At 44.1% G+C, this 14,130-nt stretch overlaps 1 protein-coding gene across 1 annotated transcript in view; it reads left to right on the top strand.

Moving 5' to 3' along the window:
• The window catches only part of LOC126184378 (plexin-B), a 981,143-nt gene that overhangs the window by 219,723 nt on the left and 747,290 nt on the right, over window positions 1-14,130 (top strand). The window lies entirely within an intron of this gene.

Here is a 14,130-nt window from a genome sequence, read left to right as displayed (position 1 = left end):
ATTTGAAGCACGAAACTGTTCTCCCTGAAAACTGGAACACCCAGAAAGAATGCCCTCTCGGGACCTTAGTCGCAGAGTATGCAGACCTGTGTAGCAACGTAGCCCTGAAACAAAGTGAAAAAATTAAAAATGCATACCCCACAGCGGCCCACTATTAAAAACATTCCGTCAGTCCACAGCTAACTACAAAACGATATTGCTGGCTTTTCTTAGCATTACTGTGATGTTGCGCAAGACTTGCACGTCAGTGTCATGAATATGCGCATATGCTTCAATCCCGCGCGTATACTCCAATCGCAGCCACGCTTGCACTCAGTGAGTAGTCGCGTTCAGTTTGATTCTTCGTAGTGTTTGCATCGGCAGCTGCAGCCGCGCTAGGGAGATAGTTCGATAAGGCGTGACTCAAAGGCCCATCTGCCTCCTGCTACGTGCTCGTTGACCACCAGCCAAGTTGCATAAGCAAACGTGGAAGAAAGAAGGAAGTTGGTATGTTTATGCGAAGCTAGTGGGAAGGTTTTGTAACATTTGCTTCTGTCGCTGTATCTCTCTACTATGCCGTGCCTATATTCCCTCTTGCCATTTTCGTAGCTAGTACACTACTGGCCATTAAAATTGCTACACCAAGAATAATGCAGATGATAAACGATAAACGGGTATTCATTGGACAAATATATTATACTAGAACTGACATGTGATTACATTTTCACGCAATTTGGGTGCACAGATCCTGAGAAATCAGTACCCAGAACAACCACCTCTGGCCGTAATAACGGCCTTGATACGCCTGGGCATTGAGTCAAACAGAGCTTGGATGGCATGTACGGGTACACCTGCCCTTGCGTCTTCAACACGATACCACAGTTCATCAAGAGTAGCGACTGCCGTATTGTGACGAGCCAGTTGCTCGGCCACCATTGACCAGACGTTTTCAATTGGTGAGAGATCTGGAGAATGTGCTGGCCAGGGCAGCAGTCGAACATTTTCTGTATCCAGAAAGGCCCATACAGGACCTGCAACATGCGGTCGTGCATTATCCTGCTGAAATGTAGGGTTTCGCACGGATCGAATGAAGGGTAGAGCCACGGGTCGTAACACATCTGAAATGTAACGTCCACTGTTCGAAGTGCTGTCAATGGGAACAAGAGGTGACCGAGACGCGTAACCAATGACAACCCATACCATCACGCCGGGTGATACGCCGGTATGGCGATGACGAATACACGCTTCCAATGTGCGTTCACAGCGATGTCGCCAAACACGGATGCGACCATCATGATGCTGTAAACAGAACCTGGATTCATCCAAAAAAATGACGTTTTGCCATTCGTGCACCCAGGTTCGTCGTTGAGTACACTATCGCAGGTGCTCCTGTTTGTGATGCAGCGTCAAGGGTAACCGCAGCCATGGTCTCCGAGTTGATAGTCCATGCTGCTACCAACGTCGTCGAACTGTTCGTGCAGATGGTTCTTGTCTTGCAAATGTCCCCATCTGTTGACTCAGGGATCGAGACGTGGCTTCACGATCCGTTACAGCCATGCGGATAAGACGTCTGTCACCTCGACTGCTAGTGATACGAGGCCGTTGGGATCCAGCACGGCGTTCCATATTACCCTCCTGAACCCACCGATTCCATATTCTGCTAGTAGTCATTGGATCTCGACCAACGCGAGCAGCAGTGTCGCGATACGATAAATCGCAATCGCGATAGGCTACAATCCGACCTTTATCAAAGTCGGAAACGTGATGGTACACATTTCCCCTCCTTACACGAGGCATCACAACAACGTTCCACCAGGCAACTCCGGTCAACTGCTGTTTGTGTATGATAAATCGGTTGGAAACGTTCCTCAAGTCAGCAAGTTGTAGGTGTCGCCACCGGCGCCAACCTTGTGTGAATGCTCTGAAAAGCTAATCATTTGCACATCACAGCATCTTCTTCCTGTCGATTAAATTTCGCGTCTGTAGCACGTCATTTTCGTGGTGTAGCAATTTTAATGGTCAGTAGTGTGGTAGTAGTAGTAGTAGTAGTAGAAGAAGAAGAAGAAGAAGAAGAAGGAAAAAATATTCATTACTCTGCACTCTGACTTTGTGTTTCTATATTACGCTGCTGCAGCTTCCCTATCTGAAATAACATTTTATAGTATATCACGGAGTGAACTTGAGTTTACTCTAAAAGCAATCTGTCGATGCTTCTTCGTTACGCATCACATTTTTCTACAGATGAACTTTCTATATGGAGTTGTAACGTATTTTACGCATAAAAGAACGTACTTGTTTCGATTAATATATTTTTTACCGTATTACGTACTGGTCAGTAAATTGGAAGCAGTTAATCTTATTTAAAAATGACTATAATTCATAACATGTGACTGCATAACTATAGAAGTTGGACAAAATATCGAAACACCGCAGCCGGCCGCGGTGGCCTAGCGGTTCTAGGCGCTGCAGTCCGGAACCGCGGGACTGGTACGGTCGCAGGTTCGAATCCTGCCTCGGGCATGGATGTGTGTGATGTCCTTAGGTTAGTTAGGTTTAAGTAGTTCTAAGTTCTAGGGGACTGATGACCACAGAAGTTAAGTCCTATAGTGCTCAGAGCCATTTGAACCATTTTTTTTAAACACTGCAAGAAATGCTTGCTTGAACAAAAACGGAGATGCCAGCCAAATCTGCAGGTTCGCTGTTGTAATTGGCTACGAACGGCAACTTTGCAGTGTCCTCAACACATTGCAAGTATCAGTCATGGTCAGAACAGGGTTCTTTGTAGTTGTAACGGCATTATGTGGGTGCTCAGTGCATACGAACGTGGGTCAGTTGTTGGTGGTAGTACTCGTATGGTGGCTGCCTCCGTAACGAACGAAGCCGAAGTGTTTGGTTTTTCAAGACACACCGATTGAAGATTTTTACCGCATACAGGACAGCGGAAAAACATCATCCGATCAGTCACAACGCGGACGACAGTGTGCGTTGAGTAATCATGACGGATACCCAATCAAGAGGATTATGACGAAAAAGTAGAGCTAGTGCATGAGAAATGTTTTACAAGACCAGGAGTGTTTTCTGTGGTTCATTACATAAACAATGAAGAAAAATATTGGTGTACTGTTTTCTATGGAGTTTTGCCCCATATGTTAGACATAGACACTGCAGTAAACAGATGATTATGCTTAGAGGCTTTTAATTTGTGGATTTCTAGACATAGGAAAGGTTTGAAATGGATAGATAAAATAAGGAATGTGGTTGTGTTACATTGGCGAATGGTAAAAGAGAAATACCGGGAATAGATATGCGGAAGAAAAGAAATTGGCTAGGATACTGGATGAGAAGGAATGATGACTGGGGAGAGAATCGGAGGAAGAAGAAGATACAGCTAACTGACGACCTCTAAACAAAAGCATAAATTTCGTATACAAAAAGGATGGCAGGGAATTGGAAGGATTGAGAATTCTGAACTTGTAATGATGGACGCGCCTAATTAGCACAGCGCATCATTATCGTCCACACGCAGCTCAGATAAATTTTCAAGCAAGATACTGGTTTCCCTCGAAGGCATAATGTAATCCTCCCACTTTCTCTTGAGAAAAATGTTCAAATGTGTGTGAATTCCTAAGGGATCAAACTGCTTAGGTCATCGGTCCCTAGGCTTACACACTACTTAAACTAACTTACGCTAAGAATAACACACACATGACCGAGGCAGGACTCGAGCCTCCGGCGGGAGGGGCCGCGCAATCGACATGGCGCCTCAAACCGCGCGACCACTCCGCGCGGCCACACGAGTGCACACGTTTTTTGTGCTCTATGATACACGCTCCAAGAGTAAATGCATTGATATTATAGAATTCTGGCAGTAAACAACCGGTTATCAGACGAGAACACAAAAACACGTCAATGCCAGTTAAACTCTTTCCTCTCGTTATACGTAGTGTTACAGGCGGAGACGAGGGCAGTAACCGGAATTTCCACGAGCCTTCTCGTACAGCACTCATCCAGCTGTTTCTAGAATCACTTTCCGCAAGGAACTGTGATACGGCGTACGGCTATGCACAGTAAAAGCCGTTTTCTCTTAAATACAGAGCATAATTCAACGTTCCAGCCCCGAGGACAGTTGCGTTCTTTATATTTTTCCCATTATGTTTTGCTCACTCCCTGCTGCTGCAGGATATGCTACTTTTGCACAGCAGTCCGTTGTGTGATTGGTATAAAGTAACACAGCCTGGCTTTTTATTGTTCGTATACGAGGAGCGTTCCCGGAACATTTTTGCGCTTAAAAATCCGTTTGTTAATGTTTGTAAACTGAGAAAAGGTTAAAAGTGGAGAGTCCTTTAGAACATTGTACATTAAAAAAATTCTCTAAAATTGTTAATCGCTAAAGAGGATTAAGGTGTTTAATCTGTAGTCGTGCATTTGCATCCCGGTGCTGTTATGGCGGATTTAATGGGCGCACGAGGAGGGCGACGGTGTTTCTTTATCGCTTTTTTGCCAGCGAAGGTGCACACGTAATAAGCGGGCTCGCATTTACTTAATACGCGCTGTAACTCACGCCCCACTGCACGCCAGCACTTACCAATTGCATTAATAATGAGAGCTTACCCGCACGCGCGTCACGCCTCTATTAGCTGGCCGCCAAACTTATCGCGATCTGCGCTTCCAGAGGCCACGGGAATTTGCAGGACGCGCTTTAATAAGATTTGGCGAAATAGATACGAGGCTTGTATGGTACTGGCGCGTGTTGCTACCTCCAGCCTGTGCACGTTCCCGTGTAAAGAGAACCTCAACCGGTAGTCAACTGCAGGAGTTATAAATCCACTTGAAATACGCTGAATTCTGAAATATCATATGATCAGTAAAATTAAGTTTGGTGGTGTCATGGTATTCTCGTCTCAATGAGGGCGATGGCCCAGCAGCAAACGTTGAGGTGGAAATCGAAAGGTATCGATATTGAGTCCTTATTCCGTATTTCTGGTTCATGGCTCAGGAATGGTGCAGGATAATTCACGCCCACATGTACCAAGGTTGTTACGCTTCAGAAGTTTCGCTGGGAAGCCCTTACACATCCTACATACATTCCCGACGTCTCCCCATGCGATTTCCATATTTTTGGAGCCATGAAGAAAGACATTCATGGACCCGCCGGCCGAGCGCGCTCACGCGGTGCTTCCTGGACTCGGGTAGGCGCGCCAGCCCCGGATCGAATCCGCCCGACGGATTAACGACGAGGGCTGGTGTGCCGGCCAGCCTGGGTGTGGTTTTTAGGCGGTTTTCCACATTCCCCTAGGTGAATACCGGGCTGGTCCCCACGTCTCACCTCAGTTACACGGGTCGCAGACGTCTGAATACTTTCGCACTATTCCATGGATTACACTAGTCAGAGACAGTTGGGGTACACTAATTCCTTCCCGGGGGGTGCGGGGTGGCGGCAGGAAGGGCATCCGGCAACCCCTTCAACTAACATTGCCACATCCGATTAACCATGCCGACCCTGCGTATCCGCGGGTCAAACGGCACAAGCAAAATAAAGAAAGAAAGAAAGAAGAAAGACATTCATGGCCATCGATTTGCTTCAGACGAGAAGGTACACGCCTGTGTCAAATCATGGTTCCGTGGACAACTGCAGACATTTTCCATGAAGGCATTGACCGTATTGTCTCACAGCAGAATAGATGTATTAACAGTTATGGCGATTACTTTTGAAATAATAAAGTTTCCTTATTTTTTTCCTGTCTGTCTCATTTCCATTTGACTGCCCCTTAGACATAAGAATCGCTAGGCTGAGGAACAAGACTTCATACAGTTAATTTGAAAAGTTCTAACATAGAATTGGGAGAAATTACTTAAAATCCCATAAAATAAAACACTATAGAAACCTGGGAGGAAAGGAATTCAAAGTTAGATTGAAAAACTGAGAAAAAGAATCAGTAAAAAAAACTGGCCTGTATCCATATAATGCGAAGGAACGACAGATGACTGACAAAAATGATCGTGAAAAACGATTTTGTTACTGCTAGTACAGAATCGCCTTCGAACAAAAAATCGAAGATTGGAAATGTAGTCAGTGTTGTCAATACGTACTCGTGGAGAGTGAAATAGAGAAACGTTCACACCAAGTGAACGCTTTTTATACAAGTGACGGTCATTGGATACTGAAGTAAATGCCTCTGAGCGCTATGGGACTTAACTTCTAAGGTCATCAGTCCCCTAGAACTTAGAACTACTTAAACCTAACTAACATAAGGACATCACACACATCCATGCCCGAGGCAGGATTCGAACCTGCGACCGTAGCGGTCTCGAGGTTCCAGACTGTAGCCCCTAGAACCGCTCGGCCAACCCGGCCGGCTAAACATATTTCATATGGCTATGATCACATCTTTGGGGTAGTTTTGTGCTTGTATTCTGGACGGCTCGATATCCGTATGGATTCAACTTGTACCTACCTCCTGATAATCAGGCTAGTGTCATAGAAAGACAATGAAGACTTCCCACATTGAGATAATGGTGTACGTAGATGGTTCTGCCCATTGCATAACTCTTACCTTATTGAGGCGTCGGTAGTTTCATCGTTCCGTTTCATTGCTGTTGCTTCTATTATTGCACTCGACTGTCGTAACGAGCGTAATTCTAGTTGTAAATTCCTTTATTGTGTAAATTCGAAGTTAGACGACTTTCTAGTAGCTTACAAAACGAACAGATGTCGTGTGGCTTCCAAACCGATGGAAGCCTTTCATTTAACGCCACTTAGGCAGCTTGTATGTTACTTTCGCCGCTTGTAAACTGATAGACACAAAACAACTATTGAAGTTCACGAATTCACAGGAAGACAATGTAATCTGCAGCATTATCAAATGGTTCATATGATGGAACTTAGAAAACTGCTATTTTTATGTCTAAAACTTTCTCTCATTTCGTACATTGCTGAACATGGAGTCATTGTCAATTCACCCAGTATTGACAACAGTTTGTAATGCCAGTATGCCAGTTGTACTTGCATGAACTCTTATTGCCAACGAGCAATGCTAACACGCCTGAACTTGTATTCCGAAGGATTCGTAACAAGTCTCTGTGACTCCATTTTGATTTAGGTCTCCCACAAGCTATTTTAATCAGTTCTGGTAAATTATCAAGGTTCTTCACTACGGAATTTTCGTTTCATATTTTCCCGTACGAGCTACTTTTGTGGCGCAACACTTCAGACACGGGCTTTGCATTTGGAACGAGTTGGGCTTGAAGTCCCATTCAGACATTTTGATTTGGTTCGTCGTCGTTTTGCTAAATCATTTAAGACTAATACCGGAATAGGTCGAGGCTTCGTCCTTTTGCTTCCACAACTACTTTACAACTGCGGTATTTTCTCCTTTTCATAATGACCTCAAATTCGACATAATCTCAAACAGTAACAAAACTGAGCTACTTTATATACATCCTTGCGTTTATTTCTTCTTATGGTTATCACACGAAAAAGGACTTCTTTCTATCTCTGTCTTTTCTAAGATGAAATATATTGTTGATATTTATCTGAAAGAGACGAAACTGTGCCCAATCTCAAGGAGGGTCAAGAAAACGTGATCTTTCTCAAGTAAAGCCGTCCTCACATGGGACGAGCCAGCTAACGTTGACGTGGACGCGGACGGGACATCCGACCTTACGAAAGACAGCGCCGTCTGCACACGGAACGAGCTGGTTAACTTGATTCGCGATCTCAGCCTGTCTGGCTCGCAAGCCACACAGTTTCTTTACGAAAATGGAAGCGCATAAAATCCCTGCGTTAACTATGTTAATGACTGTGGAAGAAGAGCCGAGAAAATCGCGAACAAGATTCTGGACTCGTCGATGGCTTGAACAGCGAATTGCTGATACAGGAACGCCGCATAGTGCTGTGCAACGATCCTAGATACAAACTAGTAGAAGTTATTCGTTAACTCAATTGAATTTTCACCCCATTTTCGGTTTTAAATTGAATATACACTCCTGGAAATTGAAATAAGAACACCGTGAATTCATTGTCCCAGGAAGGGGAAACTTTATTGACACATTCCTGGTGTCAGATACATCACATGATAACACTGACAGAACCACAGGCACATAGACACAGGCAACAGAGCATGCACAATGTCGGCACTAGTACAGTGTATATCCACCTTTCGCAGCAATGCAGGCTGCTATTCTCCCATGGAGACGATCGTAGAGATGCTGGATGTAGTCCTGTGGAACGGCTTGCCATGCCATTTCCACCTGGCGCCTCAGTTGGACCAGCGTTCGTGCTGGACGTGCAGACCGCGTGAGACGACGCTTCATCCAGTCCCAAACATGCTCAATGGGGGACAGATCCGGAGATCTTGCTGGCCAGGGTAGTTGACTTACACCTTCTAGAGCACGTTGGGTGGCACGGGATACATGCGGACGTGCATTGTCTTGTTGGAACAGCAAGTTCCCTTGCCGGTCTAGGAATGATAGAACGAAGGGTTCGATGACGGTTTGGATGTACCGTGCACTATTCAGTGTCCCCTCGAAGATCACCAGTGGTGTACGGCCAGTGTAGGAGATCGCTCCCCACACCATGATGCCGGATGTTGGCCCTGTGTGCCTCGGTCGTATGCAGTCCTGATTGTGGCGCTCACCTGCACGGCGCCAAACACGCATACGACCATCATTGGCACCAAGGCAGAAGCGACTCTCATCGCTGAAGACGACACGTCTCCATTCGTCCCTCCATTCACGCCTGTCGCGACACCACTGGAGGCGGGCTGCACGATGTTGGGGCGTGAGCGGAAGACGGCCTAACGGTGTGCGGGACCGTAGCCCAGCTTCATGGAGACGGTTGCGAATGGTCCTCGCCGATACCCCAGGAGCAACAGTGTCCCTAATTTGCTGGGAAGTGGCGGTGCGGTCCCCTACGGCAGTGCGTAGGATCCTACGGTCTTGGCGTGCATCCGTGCGTCGCTGCGGTCCGGTCCCAGGTCGACGGGCACGTGCACCTTCCGCCGACCACTGGCGACAACATCGATGTACTGTGGAGACCTCACGCCCCACGTGTTGAGCAATTCGGCGGTACGTCCACCCGGCCTCCCGCATGCCCACTATACGCCCTCGCTCAAAGTCCGTCAACTGCACATACGGTTCACGTCCACGCTGTCGCGGCATGCTACCAGTGTTAAAGACTGCGATGGAGCTCCGTATGCCACGGCAAACTGGCTGACATTGACGGCGGCGGTGCACAAATGCTGCGCAGCTAGCGCCATTCGACGGCCAACACCGCGGTTCCTGGTGTGTCCGCTGTGCCGTGCGTGTGATCATTGCTTGTACAGCCCTCTCGCAGTGTCCGGAGCAAGTATGGTGGGTCTGACACACCGGTGTCAATGTGTTCTTTTTTCCATTTCCAGGAGTGTAGTTACATATAATGTCTAATGTCAGTATATATACTGACATTAGACACTGTATCTATGTCGTTGGCCTTTGCAACAAGAATTGCGACGGATACATTATTTATAACAAATGACGCCGACTTTTGAGATAATTCTCGTATTAAATGTATAAGGAAGCCCAGAATGTTTTAGAAAACAAAAGGTGAAAAAAATGCTTCGTTTTTCATTTCAGCTCTAGAAATCACGACGCTATCAACTGTGCTACAGCTTCGACGATACGACCATAGCTCTGTAAATGACATCCATTGCGTAAAGACGGTGTCATTATTTGACATTTAGTATGTAAATTGTACCAAAAAGACACGATGTTGATAAGTTATCATTGTGCCATAGCATCGAAGCGGTATACTTTTGTAGCACACAAGTTATAATGCTAAAAACATCAACTTCATAAAGCTTTTACGTACCAATATGTACTTTCCTCTCATTTCATTATAACAAATCGTAGCTAAGATGATGTGTTTTCTAGAGATCCTCAATTTTCTGATGCTTTGAAACAACTTACGTTCATACCACGTACTTTATGAGAAAGTAAACCCACCAGGTACGAAGTTTAATGCCATAAAACATGGCACTTCCATGTCCTGCTTGTTACGTAAAACGATGTCGCATTTCATTGGCCATGATCCTCTACAAGAGACAAAAAACTGACACGCTAGATTATTTATTTCACGCTCCGCAGTGTATTGGTACGTGGAATTTCACGGTGTGACGTCACCAGCTCTTCGTCCACGTGCGTTTTCAAGTCCCACGGCTTAACTACGCTTACACGGGCCTGAAATGGTTCAGAGAGATATAGTGGAGCGTATGTCAGAACGACAGTACGCGAGTTTGAATTTCACTTCTCTCGACAATGAGTCGAGTGCGAAGAATCTGTGAGTTAAAAGAACAAAAGAGTTTAGTATAAATATCGGATCAAGGGCAGCTAAGAGGCGTGCGGTGTTTATGAACATGAGGCAATGAGAGCTGGCAGCGCTCGGAGTGAGTTGTGGGCGCCTTGGCAGTACACGCAGCGGCCTGGAAGAGAACGGCGCCGGGCGCCGCCCACATTGAGACCGGGACAAATGGGGAAACCGTCCGCCAACTTCAGTGCGGGTAAAAGGATTAAGCCCCATCCGCTCCAGCCGAGTGTGACCTCTGCCCAACCCCCACACACCAGCACCATTTTCACTACGCCACCTCAGGTCTTGGCCACCGAGGGACGGTGCCCAGCCAACCGCTGGACTACTGACATTCTTTGATATTTTGATGAAAAAAAAAAAAAAGGATGCAGACTGACTGTCACAGCCTCAGATAATAAAGGCATTCCTGAAAATTACGTGGGGCACAACCTGCCACCGTAATTTCAATTTGCCACTGCTACTCTGAGGTGCTCAGTTTAAAGAAATTGAAATGTAATGATATGAAATTTTTTATGGCGTCCTTATTATTTACGTTTGAACAGCAAAATCAAAGTTTTATGAAGGAACATCTTGCGATCAGGCAGATATTGTTGTCAGTGTTCTCAAAGGCATTATTACAACAGTATCGAAAAATTGTCTCAAAGTTCTTTGAAGCGACACCGCCTCTCTTGCAATCAAATTTTCTCTCTCGAAAGACAGTTTATTTAGACTACAACAGAAATTACTTTTGATTACATTATGGGAAAGGCAGTGATCAATGTCTTACAAGTATTTACTATTCAAAACAGTACCGGTTTCGACCATTGAGTAGGAACCTCTTTCTGTTGGAGAAAGAAAAAAAAATTTACTATTAAAAACCGTGACTCTCCAACAGAAAGAGGTTCCTACTCAATGGTCTGAAGATGACCACAGTAGTGGTCGAAACCGGTCACCTTGATAAATAAATCGTGATCAAGAGTGTTTTTAATAGTAAATACAACAGAAATACCCACACATTTAACTCTGTGTCAGTTAACTTGAACATAACATTTCAAAATAGTTTTAATATTTCGCATTCCTTGATTAAAAACTATAGTTAACTGTTTCACTGTTTTAATACATCGAATTCGCACTGAATTTAACTGTCTTACAACAAAAAATACTTATTTAACTAATCTTAAGTAACTTTTTGTCAGAGCATTAATTTACGCCAGAATAAAACAAGTGTTTCAGGATACCCTTCAGTAATTTATTTATATTACTAATCGACTTCCAATGTAAAATGCAATTTTGAGGGTGCCGATTGAGTTATTGATGTTAAAACTTTTGGATCGCGTCATGCTTGCATAATTATACGACAATGATGCGGACAAACGTCCAAGAAATTTTAAAATCTTCGACAATAGCCACGAACGTCTACGTTCTTCAACTGAGTTCTTGTTATCAGAGATGGCTGGTTGGTGCATAACACGAGAGACAATTTCTGCTACGTAACATTAATTACAGATGAAGGGAAGAATATCACATTCTAAGGTCCACTTAACTCCACTGCAAGACCCGAATTGAGAAGCTGCTTCACTGAGAAATTTTACTCAGAAATAGATACGGAAAATAAATCGTATGGAACTCATATTTTTCGTTCCACATCCGAGCGCTGTATTTTAGACAAGTTCCGAAAGCGAAATTCAAGTTCGCATTCATGTGCGACATGCAGTACTGATCTTACAGAGTTTTATATCTGCATTCACCCCAAAACCCGTCGTTGTGCATGGTAGACGGTACTTCAGGGCGTAATGTATCTCTTCCACTTGAGTGGAAGCTGACGGACAATATGCCTCTGAACTTATTGCATTAACCCTACCCTTCTTCTTGAGTACTTCCGCTGGACCTACCTCCCCTGTTGTCTTCCTAATTTTGGGTTTGTGGAAAAGAATGAGGTCTTTTTTCCATAGATCATCACGTAAGATTCTTTAGCATCTGCGAAACTCTCTCATTTTGACTTAACCAGATGCTTACAAATCTACTGACGTGCCTCTGAATTCCTTCGATTTCCTCCTTTAACCTGAACTGATGAACACCCAAACATCCAACAGTATTCAATAATGGGTACCATAAGGTTTTGTGAGCAGTATTCGTTGCAGCCGCATTGTTCCATAACTTCCTCAATACATATGAGTCGTCCATTTGTCTTCCCTGCGATTGATTTAATATCTTTGCCGTACTTTATATCACTTTATCGCGCTATGCTTAGATATTTATCAGATACGACGGGGTCCAGTTTGCAAATCACTGGTTGTGAACTCACCTGAATGGATTTTTTTCATTCTTATGAGCGTCACCTCACATTTATCCACATTTGATTAAAGTTGGCATTCAGAACACTACGTGGATATTCTAAAGCTTTCTGATTTTCCGTTTCCAGTTACTCAGTATTTTCATGTGCACTTCGGTAACAAACGAAAGACTCTATCGACGTTTATTCATAGCCTTCGAACTCTAGACATCACTACACAGCGCAACCCATCTTGTCCTTTGTTGTGTTTTTGTGCCTTACGCAGTGTCATGTGTCATGTGGCTACACTTGGTTGATACCAATATTTTAACTTTTCACTGGCTACCGTTAGCATTATGAGGACAGTATTAACCAAGAATTCTTTAAAACCCTAATATGAACGTTAATTGTTACAGCGTCTCTGCTTTATGGCAGCATATTTACCGAGAAGTACAGATAGTAATTAAATAATTTCACCCTGTTAACGATTAAAACTGCGAACATAATAGCATAGTTTGGTATATTTCAATTAACACTTCGCCACAGAGAAATCGTAATAATTTGTTTGTTCACCGAGATGTGGTGCAGCACGTGCCGAAGCTCGCCCCCGGGCTAATGACGCTTCATATAATAATGATCACAGGAAGGTTTCAAAGTAATTAACTGTTAATAGTCCCAATTTTCCGTTGTAGGTACGAATGTCCTCACTTCATATGCTACTTGAAGGTAATGGTAACGTATAAGATTGAACGAATAGTAACCGTCTTGTGTTTTTAAGATCCTCCTGTTGAAAATTACTCGTACATTTATTTTTGGGAATGTCGCAACATAACACGCAAACTATCATCCCTGACTGAAACCTTTATGACAATATAACCAGAAGTTGTACAGTTTTAGAGAAATCTGAGAGATAAGACACTTGAACTGAAACTAAAGTAGCAGCATCATTATCCTTAGCTGATGGGTACCGTAAATTGCCGCCAGCTGTTGGAAGAAATTCGTAGATAAAGTCATTCTCTCTTACTTGTAAGACATACGCATTTACCATTGATCGGTAGTGACATAGGTATACTGCGAAAGTGGAAAACGTCATCACCTTTGCTTTGCATACACACAAAAAATACACTTTTATACACACTAGGCTTTTAGGTTTTTTATCTGGGTCATATTGTTCTCGAATTTCTTGGTTGTAAGGTACATGGAGCAACTGGTAAGTCCGCTCACAAATATTCCCAATTATAACTACCTCTGACCAAGTAACAGCTCACCTGGTATTTCGTCGAAAAGTCGCTTACTCTACATTGTCTCATTATTAAACAGCCCGCACTACCCAAAGACTGTTCCTTTATTTGGGTGTAGAAAAAATCCGCTACCAATCACAATAAAAGGTTATTTATTTGTCACACGACCGGTTTCAGGCTTGCATCCATCTTCAGGTATTTATACATTCATGTACATGTTTGTACTGTTGGAGATCACTGTATATAGGAAAATACCAAATTTCTGTATGTAACTCCTGCCTTTTGCGAATACCGAATGTCAGATAAACAGCGGCATC

This window comes from Schistocerca cancellata, chromosome 4, assembly GCF_023864275.1.
Source record: "Schistocerca cancellata isolate TAMUIC-IGC-003103 chromosome 4, iqSchCanc2.1, whole genome shotgun sequence".
Classification (NCBI taxonomy): domain Eukaryota; kingdom Metazoa; phylum Arthropoda; class Insecta; order Orthoptera; family Acrididae; genus Schistocerca; species Schistocerca cancellata.
The sequence above is the reverse complement of the archived record's forward strand: the minus strand, read 5'-3'. Positions and strand labels throughout refer to the sequence as shown.